Below are 21,305 nucleotides of genomic sequence, written 5' to 3' on the forward strand. Positions count from 1 at the left end.
GTGCAGCCGCCTCCAAGCACTGGCAGCAGCCGCAGCTCAGTTAATCTGTGGGCGGTGGATTCGTGGCTCTCCTGAGCCCGGCACTGAGACAGCGGAGTGGTTTTAATGAGAGCACATAAGTTAAAATTGGTTTTCTCCTTTCAAAATTAGTGGCAGACTATGGCTGTTCAGGTTGCTATTTTAACTGCTCCAGATGTCAAGCACGGCTCAGCCAAGATCAATGCGTAATCCAAAGGAAATACTATTAATTTCAAAGGAATGTGGTCAATATTTAAATGTTTTGGATCTTTTTAATATGTAGACGGTGGTAGTGGTCTAGCTGGGCTTATTAACTCTGCTTTTGGAGCAGTGATTCTATTAGCATGAATTAATGTCTATTAACATTATTGATTTTCATTTATTTTAACATGCGGGCCTGTAATGATATTGGTTATTTTAGACATTCTCCGAGGCTGTACCAAGTCGGGAGCTGTTGGTTTAAGGCCTGATCCCACAAGCTTTTATCCTTCCAGTTGCTACTTAAGCCCTGACTTAGCTCCAAGCCTGCGGAGCGGCTCCCACTGACTCCAGCAGCAGTCGGATTGAACCTGCTGCGGGTCCTGCTTCATCCAGCCCCTACGGCTTCATCTACAGAGAGGCTTTGCTGGTCCTTGCATGGCCAAGGTGGATTTAACCCTTGGAGCACACCAGTAGCCACTGTGAAATATCCCCTCTGCTCTACCTCCACATCATTCTGGTAATTCAGTATATAGTGGGGAGCCAGCCTGGCCCTTGCACCCATAACCTTCAGCAGTGACAAGTAGGGTGGACCTGCTCTATTAAACTATTTCTAAATCAAGTCCAGGTAGACCCATTTCCCCCCCCTCTTCTGACTTTTTGTGCCTATTAAATGTATAAAGCACTTGTGAGGCAAAGAATTTGTAATGAGGACCAGAGTCTTCTTGAATGTTTTGTTAAAGGTATGGGAAAAATGGAAAGCTTTTTTTTTTAAAAAAAAAGTTGTCTCCTTTAAATCAGAACAACTTAGAAAAACAGTTGGAGATAGAGCTGCATCTTACTGAGCTAGAAATGGACCCATTTTTCAACAAAAAAAAAAGTTCATAACTCATGATTTTCTTAACAAAAATCTGTTTTCAATAGCTATTGAAATATTTTGCTTGTAGAGGTCACACATTCTTAGTGGAAGACGTTTTTTTTTGGTTAAAAATATTTTTAACAGCCAAATTATTTCCATTTAAAAAAAATGTTTTAAATCACTGGTGAAATTACAGAAAAGTTGAACAAGAAAATTATAATCAGCCTAGATATATTTTTGGAAAAAGTTGGTGCTTCAAATAAAACTCCCAACCCTGATATGCAAAAGATTTCAGTCTGCGTCAGAGAATGCTCTCAATAAAAGGAAATCTTTGGTTCCTTTGTCTGAAGAAACCTCACCCTTTGTTCATGTCTAAGAAAAATGTTTCTTGTTACTGAGACAGTGTTTGCCTTGCATGAAAAAAAAGTTTGTGGGAGATGTTTTGCATTCGAGTGACGCCAGAGAGCCAAAATGTTGAGCTATATTGGCCATAAAGACCACAGGCTGATGAAGCTGGAACAATTCACTTGAAACCCTTTGGGGAAAGGGGAGGATTTCCCCTCCCTCTCAAGGCAAGTGGGGATTTCTGGATAAGGCCGGGATCTTTTGGGGTGGGAAAAATCCAGGGCAGGCAATCTATCACCCTGTGTGAACATGCATAGCGAGGGCTGTGAGTGCGGCTGGGGCACTGGTGCCCAGGGGCCACGGCCAGAGCCTGGTACCATCGCCATCTCTACTGCCCTGGCTGAGAGCACATCTGGACTGCACATCTGGTGCTGTGCAGGCCTGCCTGCCCACCCGCAGACACTGTGCTATTTCTGCCTTTATGCACTAGATGGCATTGCCAACTTAGCTACGGGGAGTGGGCTCTGGTGGGGCCGCTGGCACCCTGACACTGCTGCCCTCTCCAAGAGCATCCTTTTGGGTGGTGCTTGGTGAGCATCCAGAAAAAGGCACAATTTGCACAGAGCCAAGCTCATGTGCACTCTGCGCATCAGCAATGCTGATGATAATTTGTGATTTTTTTAAATTATTTTTTTTAAATTTTTAAGCTTCTCCGAGTGAGATATGGCTGCAGTGTCTGACACGAGCTGGCTCCAGGGAGCTGGTGCCTGGGGATGCCAGAGCTGCTGGCACAGTCAGTTGTGCTGAGCTATTGCAGGTCTCATCCAGCCTCGGGACCTGCTTTTGGGCACTGGCTGAGCACACAGCAAGAAATGGTCCTTGCTGCTGTCAATAACCCCTACAGGTGAGTTGCACAAATATGAGAGAGGCCAGGTTGTTGGCATCTTAAGGAGGAACCCAAGTACCAGAGACACCCTGAGTTCAGCAGCACCTCTTGATTCCCTGTTCAGGCTATTCCCTTTCGCTGTCTCTGAGAGCCTTGCACCTGTCCTCTGTGTCTCAGTGTCTCACCAGCTGTGCGTGCTGGGCTGAGATCAGTAACACTGAAGTGTAATGGAAAGGTGTGGGAAGAGGGTGCACCTGAGCGGTTGTTACCTGGTTCCTTGGGTACAGCAGCTGGCACTGAATGACTAAAAATGCATCCTGAAAAATAGAGGAATTATAAGCCTGTGAGTCTTCCTAAACTGTCACTTGCTCCTTGGACTCTCAGCTTCTTTTTAAGAGCCAAAGGTACCTTGCTGCTATTTCTGCATCCTTCTATCCCTACATCCATTTGCAGAGAGCAAACCAAGTCACTAAAATCCAGGAGGGATGCCTGGGGTGGATCTGCAGCACCGCCACATCCCTGAGAGCAAGAAGCTCATCCCGGGGTGGCTTCTTCAGGGCATCCTCCTCGCTGCACAGCCCTGGGATCCTGAACAACATGGGGATGAGCAGTGGGAATTCATGCTCCAAGACTGCGAGCACCTCCTGCCCTGCCAGTGCCAGCCCCAAGGCTTCAATGGGACAAATGCGTCATTGTATCCTTGCCTTGCTTTGAAAACAAAATCCTGAGTAGCATTCAAGTAAAACCGAGTTCATGCTTTCCCAGATGGTGATCGGCAAGGGATATGCTCCCCTAGAAACGTCTGCCATTTCTGGCTTGTGTCCTCCCGGAGCACTCAGCCAGGTTGACCACAGCTTGTTTTTCATTTAGAGTTCCCTTTGGTTGCCTGGGGTGTCTGTACAGGGCACTGGTGTGTGGCTGCCAGTAGATCTAATGATGAACAAAAGTATTATTTGTTTTGTGTTAGCATCTTAAAGTATCCCTGTCCTCAGACTTTCCAAGCTGCTCAGCTACGTGATCAGTGCTGGTGTTGCAGAAATGCTCAGGATAAATCTCCCCCTGGGCAGCGAGCTCTGCACTCCTACTGGAACCCCCTAAAAACTAGTGATACAGGAGAGGTTGTGATGAAATGCCTTTCTGCAGACTAGCAAAAAAACCTTTTATCTGCATGTAAGTAAGCGTTTGGTTGTGGGGAGAGTTGCTCGCACCACTTTGGGTATTCAAGTTTCCATGGAGAGGGAGCTGGCTGCCTTTGCTGCCCGCGAGATGCAAGGCTTGGAGCAGAGCTGCTCTTGGAAAATGAAGCATTTGTGCTCGGTTGGGCTTCCCGGAAGGATGACTTGGCCCGAGTGTGGTGTTTGGGCCATGGCAGCACTGTCAATCAGCGATTCTTGGTTTCATGCCTTGTTTTCATGAGACATATTTTGTATGATCTTTGGCAAGTCACTTCTCTATCTGTTACCCCCTTGGAGGAACAGACATAAAACCTTATCTGCAGCAAAGAACTAAGATAGCTGCAAGCTAAAAGTGCTGCTGCAGGACTCTCTGCTCCCGTTAACCCCCTGCTTTACTGCCCTGCACCAATGGCCCCACCAGTGCGATGTGTTGCCATTTCTGATGGATTACAGTGATTCTCCCGTTAGTGTGAGCCAGCCACGAGTGCCGGGTCTCACGCTTCGGTTGCTGAGCAAACCTCCGAAAACTTGGTGGTTCATATTTTAATGCTGAGCTGCAATGTATTTTTTTTTTTCTCCTTTGATTTACGCAAACATACTAATTGTCTTAGGAACCAAAAAAATCTGCCGTTGTAAAGCACATACATTTGCTGCCCCCGCCTCACTTTACTAACCTAAAATGCAGTTCACTCCTTGGTGTTCCTGCAGACCGGGGTAATGTGACATGTTGAGAGAACCAGAACATCTGTATTGGGGACTGTGAGGTGGACAGGAAATGTGCATTTTTACTGCACACTCAGAAGAGAAATCTCATTAGATTCATGTGATCTCAAACCAATTCTATTCCCTGTGCAAAGCCCAGGCCTCAAGCAGTGCAGCCTGTATGTTTAAGGCAATAAAAATAAAGCAGCAGCATCTGTAGTGTCCGTCTTAATGGGATGAATTAGGAAGCACATGTATGGACGTAATCCTAGAGACTACTGTAAGCATAAGTGATGTAGAAGGAGGGTAAAAGAGCGTGTCAAAGTCTTCAGTTGTATTAAAGGAGCCAGTTATGCATATGCATGACCCTGGAATGCCAGTGTCCAAGTGTTACGATTGCAGCAGTCACTCCGAGTGCTGCTCATCTGCTAGGTAAATAACAGTGAGTATTTACAACTTAAGTTGCATTCAGCTGGCCCTCACTCTGCCAGGCTTGACTACTTTCGTTGCACGTCACTTAGCGAGGCTGTCGGCATCTTGAGAAAGTCTCTCGATGAGACTTGCCTTGGAGGCTGCAGGTGACTTCATTTGGAAGAGCAGGTTAGAAGCTCTCCCCGAAGATCTGACCCAAAGCCTTCCCGTTTAGCTCAGACAATTCCCAGCAACGCTTTTCCCAGCCAGGGCCAGATGCTGTGCAGTGATACGTCCTCCCACCTGCACCGCTGCCAGCAGCTCTTGCACCATCCCAGCACCTCACGCTCCGAGTGCGCGGTGGCAGCCTGGGGCAGTCAGAGCAGCGGTGGCAGCCCGTTGCAGAGGAGCTCCCAAAGCTGCCGGACTTCATCGAACCCAAGACTGCTGATGCTCAGCACAGCTTTCCAACTCAAAGTTCATTTGGAGATCGACTACCGAAACAATGAGGTGCATTGTGATGGTAACTTCTGCGCCGCTGTGTCGGTGGCGTGTCTGTTTTCTGCTGTGCTGAGCAGTTTGTAACGCTGATGTGTCTCTGAGCAATTCAGCACGTGATACTTCTGGGTTGCATGCCTTTTTTGGGTTTTGTTTTTTTCCAGTCCTAGGAGGAATTCCTTTGGCTCCATGGGATGTGCCATCAGTGAAATCTAAAGTAATTGCTGTGCTACTTGGGATGACAAACCAGGGATGACTCCAGTTGCTCAAGATGAGCCCTTTTTCCACGGCAATAAACTACCTTAGGTTGGTGCTCAGTCCACATATGAATAATGTAGGGTATGTTTGCAGGCACAGGCAGTCATTAGAAGTTAAAAGAAAGTCAAGGAGAGACTTAGAAACTTACAGGATCCTAAATTATGCCTCCTTGCACCACCGTTCAGGAATTACACAGTGGGTTAAGCTTATTTATACTGATTTTTAATGCTGTATTACACCCTTTCAAAATAGCAGAAATGTAAAACGGTGTTGTTTAAAAAAGCTTCATTGTCTTTGTTATGGAGATGATTTTGTGTTGAGGGATGGTGTCCATTTGCTGTTAAACATAATCCCCCCCCATCCCTCCCACCCTTACACGAAGGGTTTCTGAATGGAGGAGCTGGAGCAGGTCTGTGCTCTTCTGGCACTAAAATAAACCAGGGCTAAAAGTAGCCTGATGATAGCAAACTATCCATTTCCAAAGGCAATCTTCAAAAATAACGTACTAACTCCTAAATTATCCCAGTGACCAGCAAACCTGTGAGTCCAGCTTGCAAACTCAGCCTGCCTTGCCGGAGCAGTATGAGTACTCGGAGGCTCCTGACGCTGTATGCCTGGAGAAGCTGCGCTGCAGTTTTCACATGTATCAGTGTTATTAACTCGGTTGTAAGTGCAGAGCCAGCTCCATCTAAACTTGGGGGCTGATGTTAGTGCTTTCATAACAGAATTAATACCTAAAAGTATGTTTCAGAATATGCTCGAGACATGATCTGTCTTTCAATGTGTGAGCTCTATCTTAAAATTACAGCTAAACCTCTGCAGTTTAGTATCTAGGTTGAAGGTTTGATTATCTAGGAAGAAAGAAGGAAAAAACCACCTTAAGCGTATGGTACTGAACAGCGGGTTTTATCTCGATGGGTTTTGTTCGTAAACTCCTTGTGGAACTTAACAGAAAATTAGATCTCTGCCACTGAATTCTTAAAGGCATTAGAAAACACTATGGAAGATCTTACCTTCCATCAAATTCCACTCCAGTGACTTTTAAGAATGCAGCTGTTTCACTCTTTTTTGAATTCTTTCAGACTTTTCCATAGGGGATATTTCTAGTTTTGCAAACAGTTTCCCATCAACTCAGTGAGGAGGGGAGGAAGAAAAAAAAAAAGGCAAAAAAAAGGCAGGCATTTTGTCTTGGGGAAAATCTCATGTGCTCAGCTGGAGCCCTTTCCTGCAAAGCCACTCTCCCAAGGCCTGGGGAGCTGCTGGAAGTTCCCATGGCTGCTCCTTTGCTCTGTGTGCTGGGGGCTCGGGGATACTCTCCCCAGACGCAGATAACGCGGTTAGATCGTGCCACGTGTGCAGGAGTAATGCGGGTGGATTCCCAGGGCCAAAGTCCACCAGGACATCAGACAGCAAACCTCCCCCATGCTCCAAAATCACCACGTTCAAAAAATTTAAAAAAAAAAAAAATTAAGAAATATGGTAAGGAATATGTTTAGCATTTGTTTTGGCTGGTGGTGTCTTTCCAGCTGAGAAAGCCCCCAATGGCTGAATTTCGATGGCCCCGCTGTGGGCGATGAATAAATGTCGTTCCTCCATGACTGCCTCACCTAGCCCAGCAAGCAGAATTTCCTTTCAAACACTGGCCTTTTTGGCTGAAGTTTTGCCATATTTGGCCCTAGGCCAAAAGATTATTAAAGATTTAGTCTGAATCCAGCCAAGTGACTTGGGCAAGGGAGAAAGACTAATGTATGGAAAGGTTTGCAGTTGGGGTCATCAAAGAGCCCACCGAGCCTGGGCACCCATCCCCAGCCTGAAAGCCCAGCCAGACTGGGAGTGTTACTGGGATTTTTTGCCTTTCCTCTATCTCTACCCAGGTGACTCGGGTTTTGGTTCCACCAAAGGGTCGTGGCACATTGTGTGACTGGCAGCTCATGGTGTTGGACTGGGGAGGGATGGAAATGGGCTCCAGTGGTATGAGCAGGGTATTTCCTTGTGCTTTTCTGAAATAGCTGTGCGTGATGCTGACTATGAAGTTAAAATGAAAGATGTCTTGTGATTTTTAATTTTTTTTTTCTTCTTTAAGTACATTTACACAAATGGAAGAAGGAGTGAGAAAGAAGGGGGGAACTTTTGGCTGGTGGCTTTGGGCAAACAGAAGATTGACCGAGCAGCATTGCTTGCAGGTCAAGGAAGTTAAATGGAAGTAAAACAAAATTATTGAAACAAAGACTGATGGAGGAGAATCATATTTCCTGGAGGGTTTTGCTTCTCTTGGGTGTGGTGGTCTCTCTTGGCTGGGTGTTGGGCTGAGCTCACCGCCGGGCGGTCACCGCACAGCCTGCCATGACCACGTACCCTGCTTTGTTCTCGGCATGCAGGGTGGGGCGTTTTATTTAAGTAGATAACTTAGAGCCCCAGAGGACTCCAGGCTGCCATTTATCTTTCTGCAGCATCAGCGTTAGTACAGTATTCCTTTCTTTTATCTGGGATCTTTTTATTTAATAAGTGCTAACCAGAAATATATGCTTTCCGGCTTTCCTCTTGCAAATACCGCAGAGACTTGGACTTGCAGGCAAGATAACGGGCAAACAAAAGCTCAGGGGAATGGTGAGCCCTTGCCTGCAATGCAGGCACAGTCGGGCTTTAACCCTCTGAGCTGGGGAGCAGACTCTTGCATAGGGGATGTTGGAAATGACAGCTGCTTGAAGAGATGCTATAGTCAGGTATTTTCTTCTTGGTGTTTCTCATGCCACCCCAGCTTTGCTCTGGCCTTATTTCTACCCTGTAGCAGGAGCGCTCAAAGCTGGGTGTTAAATGCGATGCTGAACCAGCAGTCAATGTGAGCAGGGACTCACCGGTCCGAAGCTGTGCGGGTGTCTCTGGCCTCCCCAACCACCCACTTCCCAGTGAGAGCCAAGCCCTGGCATGGTGCTCAGCTGCAGGTGCTCTTCACTTCTGCAGCCCTGGGCATTGCGGGCTCCACACAGCCACGCTTCACCTAATGTACGTACAGCAGCTCCGCGTGCCCATGGGATGCAGAGACCAGCTGTAACTCCATGAGGATACGGCATGCTGCCTCCTCCAAGGAATGGCCTTGGGGTTTTCTTTTGGTTTCATAAGAAAACAGTGCTTAGGTAAAAAAATGGAAAAGCTTTTGACTCAATTGCCTGATTCCAGCCCCGTTTGACGAGTGGGACAGACTCCCAATGAGATTAAGCTTTTCTAAGTTTCATGAAAACAAGTAGCATAGTGGTGGAGGGGGACTCAAGTCAGTCCCTTTGGGGAGAAGGTCATAGTGTGAGTCTCACCCTTGGTTAATTGCCTTCAGAAAATACACAGACAAAAGCTGCAGAAAACTAGGTTTCCCAAGTTTAACAAGTCTGCTTATTTTTCTTGTACGTGTGCCTGCAAACAAGACCGAAATCTATCTTTCTCTCTTTCCATTTCACACTTTTTCACCCCATCTTGAAAATTAAATGTGTTGCAGGCAAGACCCTCGCCTCACAAAAGGACTGACCTGAGAGTAAGAAAATGACAGCAGAAGAATCTGGGGATAGCTAAAATAAAACTTTAGGTCAAGCTTAAATATCAGTGTAGATGTGCTGTACATCCCCAGATGGGGAGCAGGAGTGACGTTGAGGCATATTTGGGGCTCAGTTGCCTCTGAACTATTTAGTGCCTTGTGAGATGGCACAGAAAGACCGTTAACAATGAATCTGCTGCCATTCGGGGCAGTCTTGAGTCATTTTTTGTGGTTTAAAAAATAAATTATCATATAAATAGCTGCTTAGGAATCTCAGCCCAAAGACCACAAAATCTCACCAGCGCGTAGCTTTTTTGGCTTATGTAGCACCCTGTCTACTTGTGGAACATTTTGGCCGCATGTTGTAAAACCGCTTCCTATTTAAAAAAGAAAAATCATAGGAAAAGAATAAAGTCTATTGTCAGTGACAACTGCTGGTGGTTTCCTCGTTCCTCTCATTCCAAAAAGCTGAGCATAACCTAACTGGATTTTACATCCTGTCTTTGCTGAACCCGTCCTGGGATACTGCTGCCTTGGGGGACCAGTGCCCCCTCCCTGGCTACGCAGAGGCACGGAGCAGAGTGATGAGCAGGAGTACCCACGGGTTGGGTTTAACGTGTGAGGGGCTTTCTGGGTAGTTCTTGTGACGGACTGGTGGATTTTGAAAAGGCAAAGGAGAATGTGGTGGTGAACAAGCAAACGGTTGTGCTCCTGCAGTTGAAAAATACAGCTGGGATTTTCTTTCACAAGCCACCTCCTCGTGAGTGGCATCCTGTCCTGCTGTCCTGAAGCAAAGCTGAGTATGATCCGTCTGAATCTGGCGACTTTATAACATGAAAAAGTGCCGAGGCCTTTGTTTATAGGCATCTGTCCTTCTCCCAGTGCTGTGGATGGTTAAAACTAACATTTTTGTTGACTTTAATGAGAACAGAATCAGACACCAAGAGCGAAAATCCTCCCAAGAAAATTGTTCTGAGTGAACTCCAGCCAGTCAGCTTGAACACAATCCATCCCTGGGTTTTCCCACTACCTTGGTTCTGGCCAATAAACCGCTTATTCATTTTATTTCTATTTGGTTTTGCTTTATTTCCTTATTTGTGACTTCCCTTTGGAGGGGGAAAAAAAAAAAAAGGCTGGGAGGTACAGCAATGCCACCGGAGGCTGTGGGACGGTGCACAGGGTAATGACACTTTCAACAGGTTTTTTTCTCAGACTTTCGGCAAAGGTTTGCAGTTCCAGCACAAAATGTGAGAATGATGTCTGTATCACAAAGGCATTTTCCCAGCGTGGCTGAGCTGTGATATGAAACAAGCTGATTTTCTCATGAGAGGGGAATAAATCCTTGCAAGTGTTATTTTTCTAATGTTTTATTTGAAAAGTCCTAGCATGACCTTTTCTTGATGTTGCTTTTTCTTTCTCTTTTTCTCTTTGTAGAAACCCTGCAGGATTGTGATTAGCAAGATAATGAAAACCATCTGCTTTTAATCAATTCCTTCCTTTTCTCCCAAACCCTCCTAACTTCTAATATTAATGGAAACAGATTTGAATACTGGAAGGGGCCACTCTGGAGAGCACTTGGGTATTTACTAGGTGAAAAGTGAAATTGCACAGGTTTATTTCATGGGGTAGGGCATTTGACAGGTGCAATTTTTCTTCTAGATGTGTTGCATGCCTGTTTAATAAAACAAAATGCATACTGACACATGAGATTATAATTCTGCACTGGAGGAAAATTTTAAGAAGGGGAGGTGACCTCTCACACGAACTGGCGCTGCTGCATGAGCCCTTCCAAAGGACCGGCTCTTATTTACTGCCGCACTGACACACCTGGGGGTAAATGTGATTTCCAGGTAAAGCAGGGAAGCAAAGGATGCTTCCTGGGAGGAAAGTCATGCCCACGATCGTTTGAGTGTAACCCTTCAGCTGGTTTTTCAAAATACACAAATGAAGCTTACTAATACAGCTTTCCTCAATGTCTGTGCATCCAGATTTCCATTGTATTAGTTTATCTTGGAAGCTGAAAAAATTTGAATTCATCTGCTGTCAAGCCTTACTTCACATCAAACCATTTTTCCTCCCCTGGATAGGAATCAGTTTGATTTGTGCTTTTCTCTTAGGTTGGAATCAATCATCCTGCTCTGATTTGAATGAACATTTTACCCCTCTAAAGGTTTGCATTAACAGGCATTCCTGGGATATTTTCTTGATTGGGTTCAAGGCATCGTGTGTTCCCATATGTCCTGGCTGATTACAAACCAGCTCTGCCAGCTAAAGTTGGCTGGGAAACCTTCTCTTTCATCGGTCCAAACTGGGCCCTGAGAAGAGGAATTGCTGTTTCTGCCACAAACGTTTCCAAACCTGTTGTGATTGTGATGAGGAGGTCCTGGCTGGGTGTTCTTCTGTGCCTGCTCATGGGATGGATGCGCAGTGTGACCATGCAGCGAGTGCTGGTGGTCGGGGTGCCATGGGTGCTCTGTCCCGGAGAGATTAAGCTCCAAAAAGACAAGACAAGAGGAGCTGAGAAAGATCTGAATGAGGATCCCCGAGGGCTTGGGATCTGTGGTGTAACCAGAAGTGATGCTGAGTGAAGATTCTGGGTTATCTCCAAAGACCTGCATGGGCCAATGTAGGTACTGGGCTGCTTGGGTTATCTGCTCAGACCAAATCTACAGGTGCTTTTTGCCCATACTATTCCTACATGGAAGTTGTATTGTATCACCATGATGTGAACATTTGATACTTTCCTCCCCTTTTTGAAAACGTTGTTCACCTTTTCTCTGAAGTCCTGGATATTCGTTCTGCGTCATGCAATACTTAGATTTTTGGGCTGGGGATGGGTGATGCCTTCAAGCCTAGACAGGGATTTCTCTCCAATACCCCTAATCAGTGACTGAGACCCCTGGATATTTCAAAGGGAATGAACTTGCTTTCATTGCACAAAGCTTTCTGGGGGGTGTTGCTGCTGCTGAGGGATCCTGCGTGCCTGTGCGACTGTCTGAATTAAACCAGGACTTTCACCCTGAGAGAACAAGATGTGTAGAGATGCTTTGCCCTCAACCTGGTGCAGGTTCAACCTGGGCTACCACATTCCTGCTGATTGCTTTTATCTTCACAAGTTTGGCGAGAGCCAGCAGCGGTCTTTGCCGTTCGGCAGCAAGCCCCAAGCACGCATGGTCCTCGGGCTCGCGAGGTAAAGCACAGACAAAGCAACCTCTTTTCTGAACGGGAGCTGGCTGTAAACATCTTGAAACAAGTTTCCAGTGGAGAGTTTTTGACTTCCCCAGCCTCTTCCCTAATCCCTTGTTACAGGAGCTTTTGGGGTGAGACGTCTGAAGTCGCACAAGAGACATGCATGTAATACCCCTCATTAGCTTACACAATTGCGGGGGCTGAAGCCTGATGCTACCAAACAACGCGCTCTTGTTCCCTCTCTCTCTTTACAGAGTGATGCTGGCGTAACATCTTACACTTCCCCAGGATGTGGAGCCTGAAGTAAGCAAGCGTGGGCTGGGACGGAGCCAGGACGCCGTCTGGGACAGGGATGCAGATATTGCTGGAGTGTTACTACAGGTGCCTAATTGCGCTTCTCCAAAGCGGGGGGGGGGTGCTTTGCCATGTGCCTTGGAGAGCTTTCCCCTTAGAGAGCCCTCAGCAGGGTGACTGCAGGAGCCAAACCTTCCTCCTGGAGCTGTCGCCGAAATTCAAGGATGGATGGAATGGGGGGGGAGAATAAGTTGATTCTGTTTGCCTCTAAGACCTTGCATGTGCTTTTTCTGCTCCTAGAGACTTCTGAGAGGCTCTGGTTACAGTATGGAGAGGGCACTTTTGGGGTCCCTCAGAAAAATGCCAGCTTCTTGGCTTACTGCTGAAGACACGCATATGAAACCACCGCGTGGTGAAGACAAGGCCACGAGTGGCAAGGACATGGCAGGAGCTCTGCATCCGATCTCTGCACAGAGGATGCTCCCTGCGCTTCCCATGGGCACCCACCCACTGCCAGCCAGCTCGCAGAGTCACGTGAAGGTCGGGCGAAAAGAATATCTCTTTTTGCAAGCTGATTAAATGAAATCAAGGGGTAGGGAGGAGGAAGGAAGAAAAATGGTTGCGGTTTGCCAAAAACCCTAGGTCTGACATCTACTGATTGCTAATGGGGGTAGGCAGAGGCAGCGGTGGCTAATGAAAAGACCCCTTACTCTTAGCAGCCGTTTCACGTGCCTAGACTTAAAAAGCATCCCTTGCCACCTCGCTCCTCTGCAGCTCCAGTCACGGTGGGTGTGGAGCTTGGACATTGTTCAAATTCTGCGTTTCTGGCCCCGCCAAAGCTGTCCTGGCTCACCGCGATGTCACCGTGCGGGAATGCGCTTCCCCTGCGCTGGGACATCTCTGGCCAACACCAGATACCCTTCCTTCCTGCCTGCTCCCATGGTGGGGATTATTGCTTTTGGCTGCTCCTGGCTTTGAAAGGCATCCAAAGAGCTCAGCTCTTGCAAGCTGAGAGCGGAGACAGAAAGCCTCTCCCCGCCTCACCTGTTTGTGGTTATTCAGCTCCCTCCCTTCACGCTTTGGCACGATAATGGCCTGAAAGTAAAACAAGAGGCAAGTTCTTCCCTCCGCTCAAAGCACTGAATGAAACCCAGCCAGCGGGGCCTATTGAGACAGCATCGAGACAAATGTCAACTTTAACACAAAGAGGCTTAAATGACTGACACAGAAAGGAATAATCTCAGGTCTGTTTTCCAGGCTGCTCCCCAGCATAGTTGTGCTGCAGACGGAGACAATTTTCAGTTCCCCAGGGAGATTGTATAGCCAAAAAAAGATACTTGGTGGTGATATGCTATAAGACTAGGTCATGAGAATGGATGTTTGGAATAATGACAGAATTCATTATAGGCAAACTAAATTAAGAGAACGTCTTGAGAAACATATGGGGAGGAAATTGCCACTGAAGCCCTGCAAAGTGTAGCTTTATTTCTCATTGTACTGGCCTCTCCCAAAGGCCTCCATGAAACAGGACAGGGGGTTATAGGAGCCATTTTGTGGCAACTCAGCGAACCGGTTGCCTTTTTGTTTGCAGAGAGGGGAGGCTGTTATGGCTATTTGCCTCAATCTTCTGGAAAAGTAAAAGTAGTTAAGGCTCATAAGTAATGGGATTGAAATGAAAATAGAGCCTACCTTCTCCCCAGAACTGAGAAGCAAATGATGACCTATCTGGTGTCTTCCTGAGCCACACCTTGCTCAGACCTTAGTAGCAAGGTGGGCTGAAGCGTGGGTGCTCTCATCCATGCCAGGCACCAAGAGCACCCTTGCCACCCCTGAGGTACCTCCCAAAGCAGCTGATGGTCCAGCTGTGCCTGGCTGCAAAAGGCTTTGGTCCCTTAGCAGCCCCTTTTGGGGATGTGCCAGAGGGTGGGTTGTCCCTGGGGTGTCAGAAGGAGCTGGGGAGCTCCTCAGGAGGGCCTGAGGAATCTGAGCTGTGCAGTATTAATGAACTCTTGGTCCTTTCATTAGGATTAATGAACCTTTGACCAAGGGGTGTGCTCCCTTGGACTCACCAAAAAGTGTATTTACCTTTTGCAATTATCTATTAATTCAAAGCTCTCTGGTAACAGCTGGAAGCCTCAGGAAAGGTCCCCGTACCTATGTGGCCAGTGGCCCCGTGGTGCTTTGGGGTGGCAAATTGCTGAGCGGGGACTCGGGGCCCCGGCCGTGGGCTTCCAGCAGGGAGCAGGGTCCCGGCTTGGGGCCAGACACCCTCGCCCCGTGGAAAGCTGGGGTGCTTCTTGTGCTTTTTTACTCGTATTCCTCTGGAGAAGAGACTGCCGGACTGTAGCAAGGAGCTTTTAATCTCATGAAACAGTGGGGGGCTGGAGCATAACAGGGTAGCGTTTAGTAGAAAATAATCAGCCTGTAGAAACTCAAGATGAACAACTGAGTAAGAGGGGAAATCAGGTAGGTTGCATGCTTTATTTATATTCATATTTATTCATATACCTATATGGGTAACACCTATGTGTACATGCCTGAGAAGAAATGAAAGTATGTCACAAATCCAGAGCGGTGCTTGCCCAGAGCATGGTGTGGGAAAGGCGGGAGGATGCTCTGCATAGCCAGCGCTGGTTAGCCTGGCATCTGTCCTCTGCTAAATAACTGCAAACGTGGTCCCAGATTCAATTAGCAAAGAATTAAAGGATTAAGATTCAATTAATATGTGGAGCATTATGAAAATAGTCCTTTTTTTCCTAAGAAACCTGCATTCATTCTTTGCTTCCCCAGGATCTGTAGATCAAGGTGACAGGGAAGCATGACGCATTTTGAAAGATGTTTAGCTTAATATTTCAGGAGGTCCCAGGGGTGGGACATGGCAAAGTGTTTAAGAACAAGCTAAATGAGCAACCTCAAAGAGAGGTTTAATGGGGAGTCTACTGCAACAACCTCCCTGGGTCTGGAAAAGAAGAGCCATAGTTCAAAAAACTAATATTGTTTTGGGGGGGGGATTTTTTGTTTTTGTTTTTTGTTTTTTTTTAAATTTTTCCTTGAAAGCCCTTTCAGAGTTGGAAAGGTTTGGGGCTTAGACCACTGAGAATTAAAACATATAAAAAGTATATATATCCTTTTTGTAAAGTGTTGGCACTTTAACTGCCACTGAGCCAGAGACCTTTGGGGAAGGCTTTGCCTTCTCCTGGGTGGTTTGGGGAGCAGGGCTGGGGGGGGGGGGGGGTGGGTGGGTGTGTGAAAATGCGCTAACCCCAGGTTTTCTGCCAGTGCTTAAAAGGATTTGCCCTTGCGGCTAGCTCTGATGCAGTGTGGAAAAGGAAAGGGACGGGGAAGCTCAGAGGAGCTGACAGAGGCAGAAAAAGGGTGTGAAATTCATACTATCTGGTGTGTCTCCTTTGATGTGTCATGCAGAGATTGTGCAGGCGCTCAGATGGGAAGGGGTTAACGCGTTTCTCAGTAACCATTGAAATGGGGGCTGTTATGGTCTATTTAGGCAATGATCTGCTACAATATCAATGGCATTTTCGATGGCCGTGTCTCCTATTCTTCTATTGAAATCACAATAGCTTTGGAAGTTCACGGCCATGGCAGTCTCAGGGACAGATTTCTGTTCATTTTTCTTTGTTGTGAAGATTTTTTTTTTTTTAAAGTAAATTAACTCACACAAATGCGAAAGAAGCATCAAGTGTGTGACCTTTAGACAAAAGCTTCAGATTTGTCATTCTCTCTTCTTAACTTAGGCTGCTGCTCTCAGCAATGCCCTGATACAATATATAGCCCAGCTTGGGCTACCTGGCCACAAATAGCTGGGCAAGGCTGGAATGACAACGTGAAATCTCCATTTCTATGCTGTTGTCAGCTTCTAACACTCAGGGAAAAAAGTCAGAGTTGGGGAGAGGTTTTAGCTGTCTGCCTCCCATGCATTTAGATAGAAAGAGAACCTCCCGGCTTGGCCCCTCTCTGCTTCTTTAGAAACCAGGGGCTAATGCCATCCCCAGGACTGTCTGGAGAGGTTACTCGCCCAGTCTTCACTTTGATGATTGATGACAGTGGAGAAACTAATGATATTTTATTCACCTGTCAAAAAAATTACTTGCCCTGGGCAAGGCAAGGCTAGCACAGCAGAATTTTAACGCTGACCTTTTTTACAAAAATGCGGTTATCCCATTTCCCCTAAAATATTATCTCAAAGGGAAAAGTGCCATCCTGCCGAGCCCATTGCTCTGGGATGCTGGCGAGGGGAATCTCTCCCACCTACAAAGTGCCTTGAGCTTTGCATCGGGAGCATGAAACGGGCATTGCAAATGCATTCCCAGGGGGTCCCGTTGCCTCTGCCCCTCACTGCATACGGGCAAACAAAAATCACCAGGGCCTGTGGATGTTTGAAATATCTTCCCAAAGAAGGCAAAGTACCTTTAGACCAAGAGAGCCCCCCAGTAACCAGCTGTACCTTAAAGAAATGCCGTGAGTTTGAATCTCTACTACAGAAAACTTATGTGATTTGTTTTTACTGTGTGCATTTATATTTCTTGATTCCGTGTTATTCCTATCATGTCTTTCTTATCCAGGAGCAAACTAAATGTTACCTGCTTTTGCAGCTGCCTGTTGTAGAGGGCTCTTCCTAGACCAAATAAACTACATGTAATCATTAGCAAAACCATTAAAGTTACCCTTCTTTCTCTTAGGTATAGCTGGCTGTGAAGCTGTGTCCATGCGCACCAGCCAAGACACCCCATCTGAGTCTTTCTTGTAGTTAAAAGTGAGTAAAATATGTTGGAAATGAGACCAGCAAAGTCATAGTCATGGGAGCTGTGGAGACTTTTTTTGTGTGCATCCTTTATCAGCAGATTGCTCTGCTAGATGTTACCCTGTGCTCTATCACAAGTCAGAGAGGAAACGTCCACCAGAGCCCAACTCTTCCTCCAGCTTCACTGTGCTGCAAACAGGCTGGGTGATATGGGACGGTTACGAGCCGACTGCCAGTGAGTGCCAGGTGAAACAGGGCTTTTCGAGGCACGCTGAGTGAAACGTTGTCTCCTGGGGAGGGTCATCAGGAGCCGATGTGCAGAGCAGACCCTGCCTCCCCTGCTGCTGCAGGTTGACCGTGAGGATCTCCCTGCACCTGCAGTGGTTTCCCGTTAGAAATGGCAACAGCACGAAGTCACCCCGCTTAGGGTCCCATTGTGTTTGCTGAGGGATGTTCCCGTGGCAGAGCTCGTACGGCTGTCTCTTGGCATGTGCTCCTGAGCCTTTAATCATCTGCAGCGTTGGCAAAATGGTTCCTTGAGGAGACAATTGATAAAGCGGATGAAAAGGGATCTAAATTCCTATGCAGGCTCAAGCTTTGAAAAGCTGGATTCCCACAGCACAACTTAAAGTGCAGACGTATGAAAAGTAAACATTTCATCTTAATGCCAGTGCAGGTAGAGCTGTCCAAATGGGATGCAAACTGCTCTCAGCAGCCAAACTAATCTGAAGTACCATTAAAATTCATAACAAAGAAATCCACGGTGCAAAAAATGGCTTCTTTTGACCTATTTCTGAGCTTGCTGTGTTGGGGTGCTGCTGTGGTCCCCAAGGGCAAGATGAGGGGTCCCCATGCATGCTGAGAGCAGGACCTAGAGGTCCAGAGCACCTCTATGCATAGGCTGGGGGGGGCTTCTCCTCCACTCCCCAGAATGACATTTTAAGCTATGCAGGGCAAAGCAGAGCTGTAACCTGGTCCCTGTGTGATGAGGTCTCCAAATGAGTTCAGATACGGCAAGGAACAGAGTTAAGGTGTCTCTTATCTGCTGCATGTGAGAGCAAAAGACAACACATATTGTCACCCCCTGTGGCAAGGGCTGCTGTCGGTGCTGCGGTGTGTGCTGGGTTAGTGTGCGAGGGATGTCAGCGAGCGGCAATGTTCAGCGGGTGCAGGGGAGCCCTTCAGGTGACTTTGCAAGGCTGTACTTCTGCAGGAGCTGTGATTAGAGCGAGAGGTGAAATTGAGGGCTTGGGTGAGGTTTGAATATTACCTTTTTTTTTTTTAGCTTGGCTGACTTTTCTTCTTTTTAATTCTTTCTTCTTTTTTTTTTTTTAAATTAGATAACGGGACTGCCACTTTGAGTTCAGGGTCTGGTTACAAGGACTTACCTCTATTTCACACCAAGAAATTTGTCTCGACATTAATCAATACAGGTTATAAAATAAAAGAAAGAAGAGAAAGTTAAAGCATTTGCAATGTGAAGGCTCCAGTACACTGTAATTTCAGCCCCTTCTCTTCCACCTCCATGGAGAATACCAAAAAAGAAATGTTCTTTTTTTACATCACCAGTGCAATTATGGAGACAGAAATGAAACTTATGGAAATGAAAGTTCCTGTGTCTCAGGGATGCCAGACTCGAGCACAGAGCCTCTTTGGAAAGTGTGCAAGCTCCCTCTCTTGAAAATCTCACTTGACGTTTTAAAATTCTGCCCTGTTGTGATAATTTCTGTGTTGCTGTTATTGCCCCCTGTAAAATCACAATGCCATGATTTATTTTCAGTGTTTCCATAGAAAATGTTGACATTTCAGCAGAAACTTGAGAACCCAACTGTTTTGCTTCAGAAAAGCAGCCGCAACACTGCAGGCAAGCGGGACCTTGGATGTGTCCTCCCCTCGTGCTGGGAATTCCCATGAGATATGGTGCTGGGTATCTGAAACGGCTCATTTCACTTTCCATAAGTTTGGTTTTCAGCAAGAAACATATATATATTTTTCCCCACAGAAGACAGACCCTTCTCATGGGATGCAACAGCAGCGGACCCACCTGCGATGCTGTATCTGCTGTACCAGGGGGGCTGATGGACATTATAGCACTTCCAGCCCTGACCTCTGAAAGTCCTTTCTAGGTGTGTGCCGGTGGACACCACTGACCTTCTTATGAATGAAAAGCACCACAAGATGAACGCCGCCTTCATAACAGCCTTGACATTTTTAATGTTTTTTCACAGGAGATGGGATTTTGTAACCTTCTGCATAACCTATGGAAAATGCGCTGAGTGACAACTGAATTATTGAGCGAGTACCCTGCCCCACACCTCTGGGAAGAGTCACCGAAATGCCAGATTGCTGTGCAGGGCTGTGGGTTTGCCGGCACATCTCCCCGAGCTATTACTTTACATTGCCACTAAGTGGCAGTCAAGTAAAAAATATACTAAACTGAAACTTCCCTGAACAAGTATTTCATCTGATGTCAATGGGAGGCACAGAAACAAAAAGAAAATTTCGAAGCCCTAGTTCCTCAGCTCTGCAATGCCCCGCTGTTTACCCCAGGAAATTAAACCTCGGGAAGAGGCGCCAATAGCAGGGATTGTAGGAACATATAAAGGTTTTTCTTGGGAGAAGCTGAGTGTGAGATGGGATGCATTGGGGACCAGATGAACAGTTCAGCCCACTTCTGCCTCCTGATTTGGACAGCACACTATTCAACGCTTCTAAAAAATAGCCAAAATAGGCTTGGGGCATCAAAAAGTGGCATAAAAGTTGGAGTAAAGGTAGGGAATCAGGCTGGTAGCGTTCCCTACTCACTGTAACTATGAACAATGCCATCCGCAAGCAAAACCAAGATTCCCCACGTAGCGAGCCCCTGGGTAACGTTTGGCTCTGATGCATTATTAAGCATTTTAATTTTTAAGAGGTTTGAAGATACTCAGGTAAAACCTCCCGAAAGCAAGGCAGAACTAGGTCAGACACAGAGTGCGTTGGCTTTAATTAGCAATCGTGCAGATTTTTTAACCTTTTGTGAAATTCAGGGACCTCCGGTACCTCCCCTGCTCTGCTCTGGAGCCAACACAGAGATGACCTCTTCAGGGAGAAATGGTAATTGGAAGTGTCAGTTATCTGAAACTTTTATCCGAAAAGACAGGATCCTGGGCACTGTGCCAAGGTCCTTACATTTCGAATATTTTGAAATATTTGAAGAAAGCAGCATTCATGGCATAAATTTTAATGTTCAAAGGACTCCTGAGATAACTTTTTTTCCCCCCCCAAGCATAAAGTAAATAGTAGAAGGGGAAAATAACTATCACAAAGTCATCTAAAAATGCTGGGGGAGGGTCTGTCTCAGCCACCAGCAAAATCTGATGGTGTGGTCCTGCTGAATTTCAACCAAGGCCGGCCCGAATTCAGTGTTGCAATTGCTGGTTCTGCATATAGTTTTTCTGACCCACATTTAAATTGTGCGTACAGATGCACGTCAGTCTTGAAGCCAAGGAGACAGCCCCCTGTCATCCCCAATGTGTGGATCCTGGAGACTTCCAGGAGATGCTGCAGTGGAGCCACCAGCAGTGCAGATGGAAGATGTTTGGGATACAGCAGCACTGCCAGTGCTGTGCCTGTGGTGAGCCAGAGCAGCCAGCTCAAATAGGTGTGGGGTGGACTCCCCTTGGGCAGGATTTCTTGGGGTGGTCTTGAGCATTCCTCCACCTGATGCAATATTCCCCCTTCCCAGAGCATCTTTGTGTGGAAAGTCCCCGTGGGAGGTGTCAGCAACCAGCCATTCTCTGCTTTGCCCTGGGATCTGCGGTCATCCAGAGCCTTTCCGAAGCTCATTTTCCCTCTTCTTTTCCCCACCCAGGGCTGAGCTTGCTCCCTTGGATGTCTCACCACCTCCAGGTGCTGGCAAAGACATCGTACGCTTGTGGTGAGAGGCAACCCCCTGCCCTGTGGTCTCTGGTGGAGATTAAACACTCTTTGTGGGACCGATATTCATTCAGAGGGGTCTCTCCCTTGCACCTTCCTCCCCTTCTAGATGCCACACCTTGGTTTGCTGGGTAAGTTACACACTTGAGGGGGTCAGAAAGCTGTGAGATTTTGAGTGTTGTTTTCTCCAGCAGATGAATATTTCCAGCACAAACTTGTGCTGCTTCCAGCCTGCCAGGGTGCAGCGGCAGTGCCTGCGGAATAGTCTTGGC

General features: G+C 46.8%; 1 long non-coding RNA gene across 2 annotated transcripts; it reads left to right on the forward strand.

Moving 5' to 3' along the window:
* Positions 1–12,660: 12,660 nt before the first annotated feature.
* On the forward strand, positions 12,661–20,704 carry LOC142603287 (uncharacterized). 2 transcript variants are annotated; one of them, XR_012837177.1, is made up of 4 exons: positions 12,661–12,896; positions 17,054–17,127; positions 18,456–20,211; positions 20,581–20,704. It is a non-coding gene; the product is annotated as an uncharacterized LOC142603287 (long non-coding RNA). The 2 variants fall into 2 exon arrangements; XR_012837176.1 differs by having other exon boundaries at positions 18,456–20,704.
* Positions 20,705–21,305: the final 601 nt, after the last annotated feature.

The sequence above is a fragment of the Balearica regulorum genome, chromosome 11 (assembly GCF_011004875.1).
Source record: "Balearica regulorum gibbericeps isolate bBalReg1 chromosome 11, bBalReg1.pri, whole genome shotgun sequence".
Lineage (NCBI taxonomy): Eukaryota > Metazoa > Chordata > Aves > Gruiformes > Gruidae > Balearica > Balearica regulorum.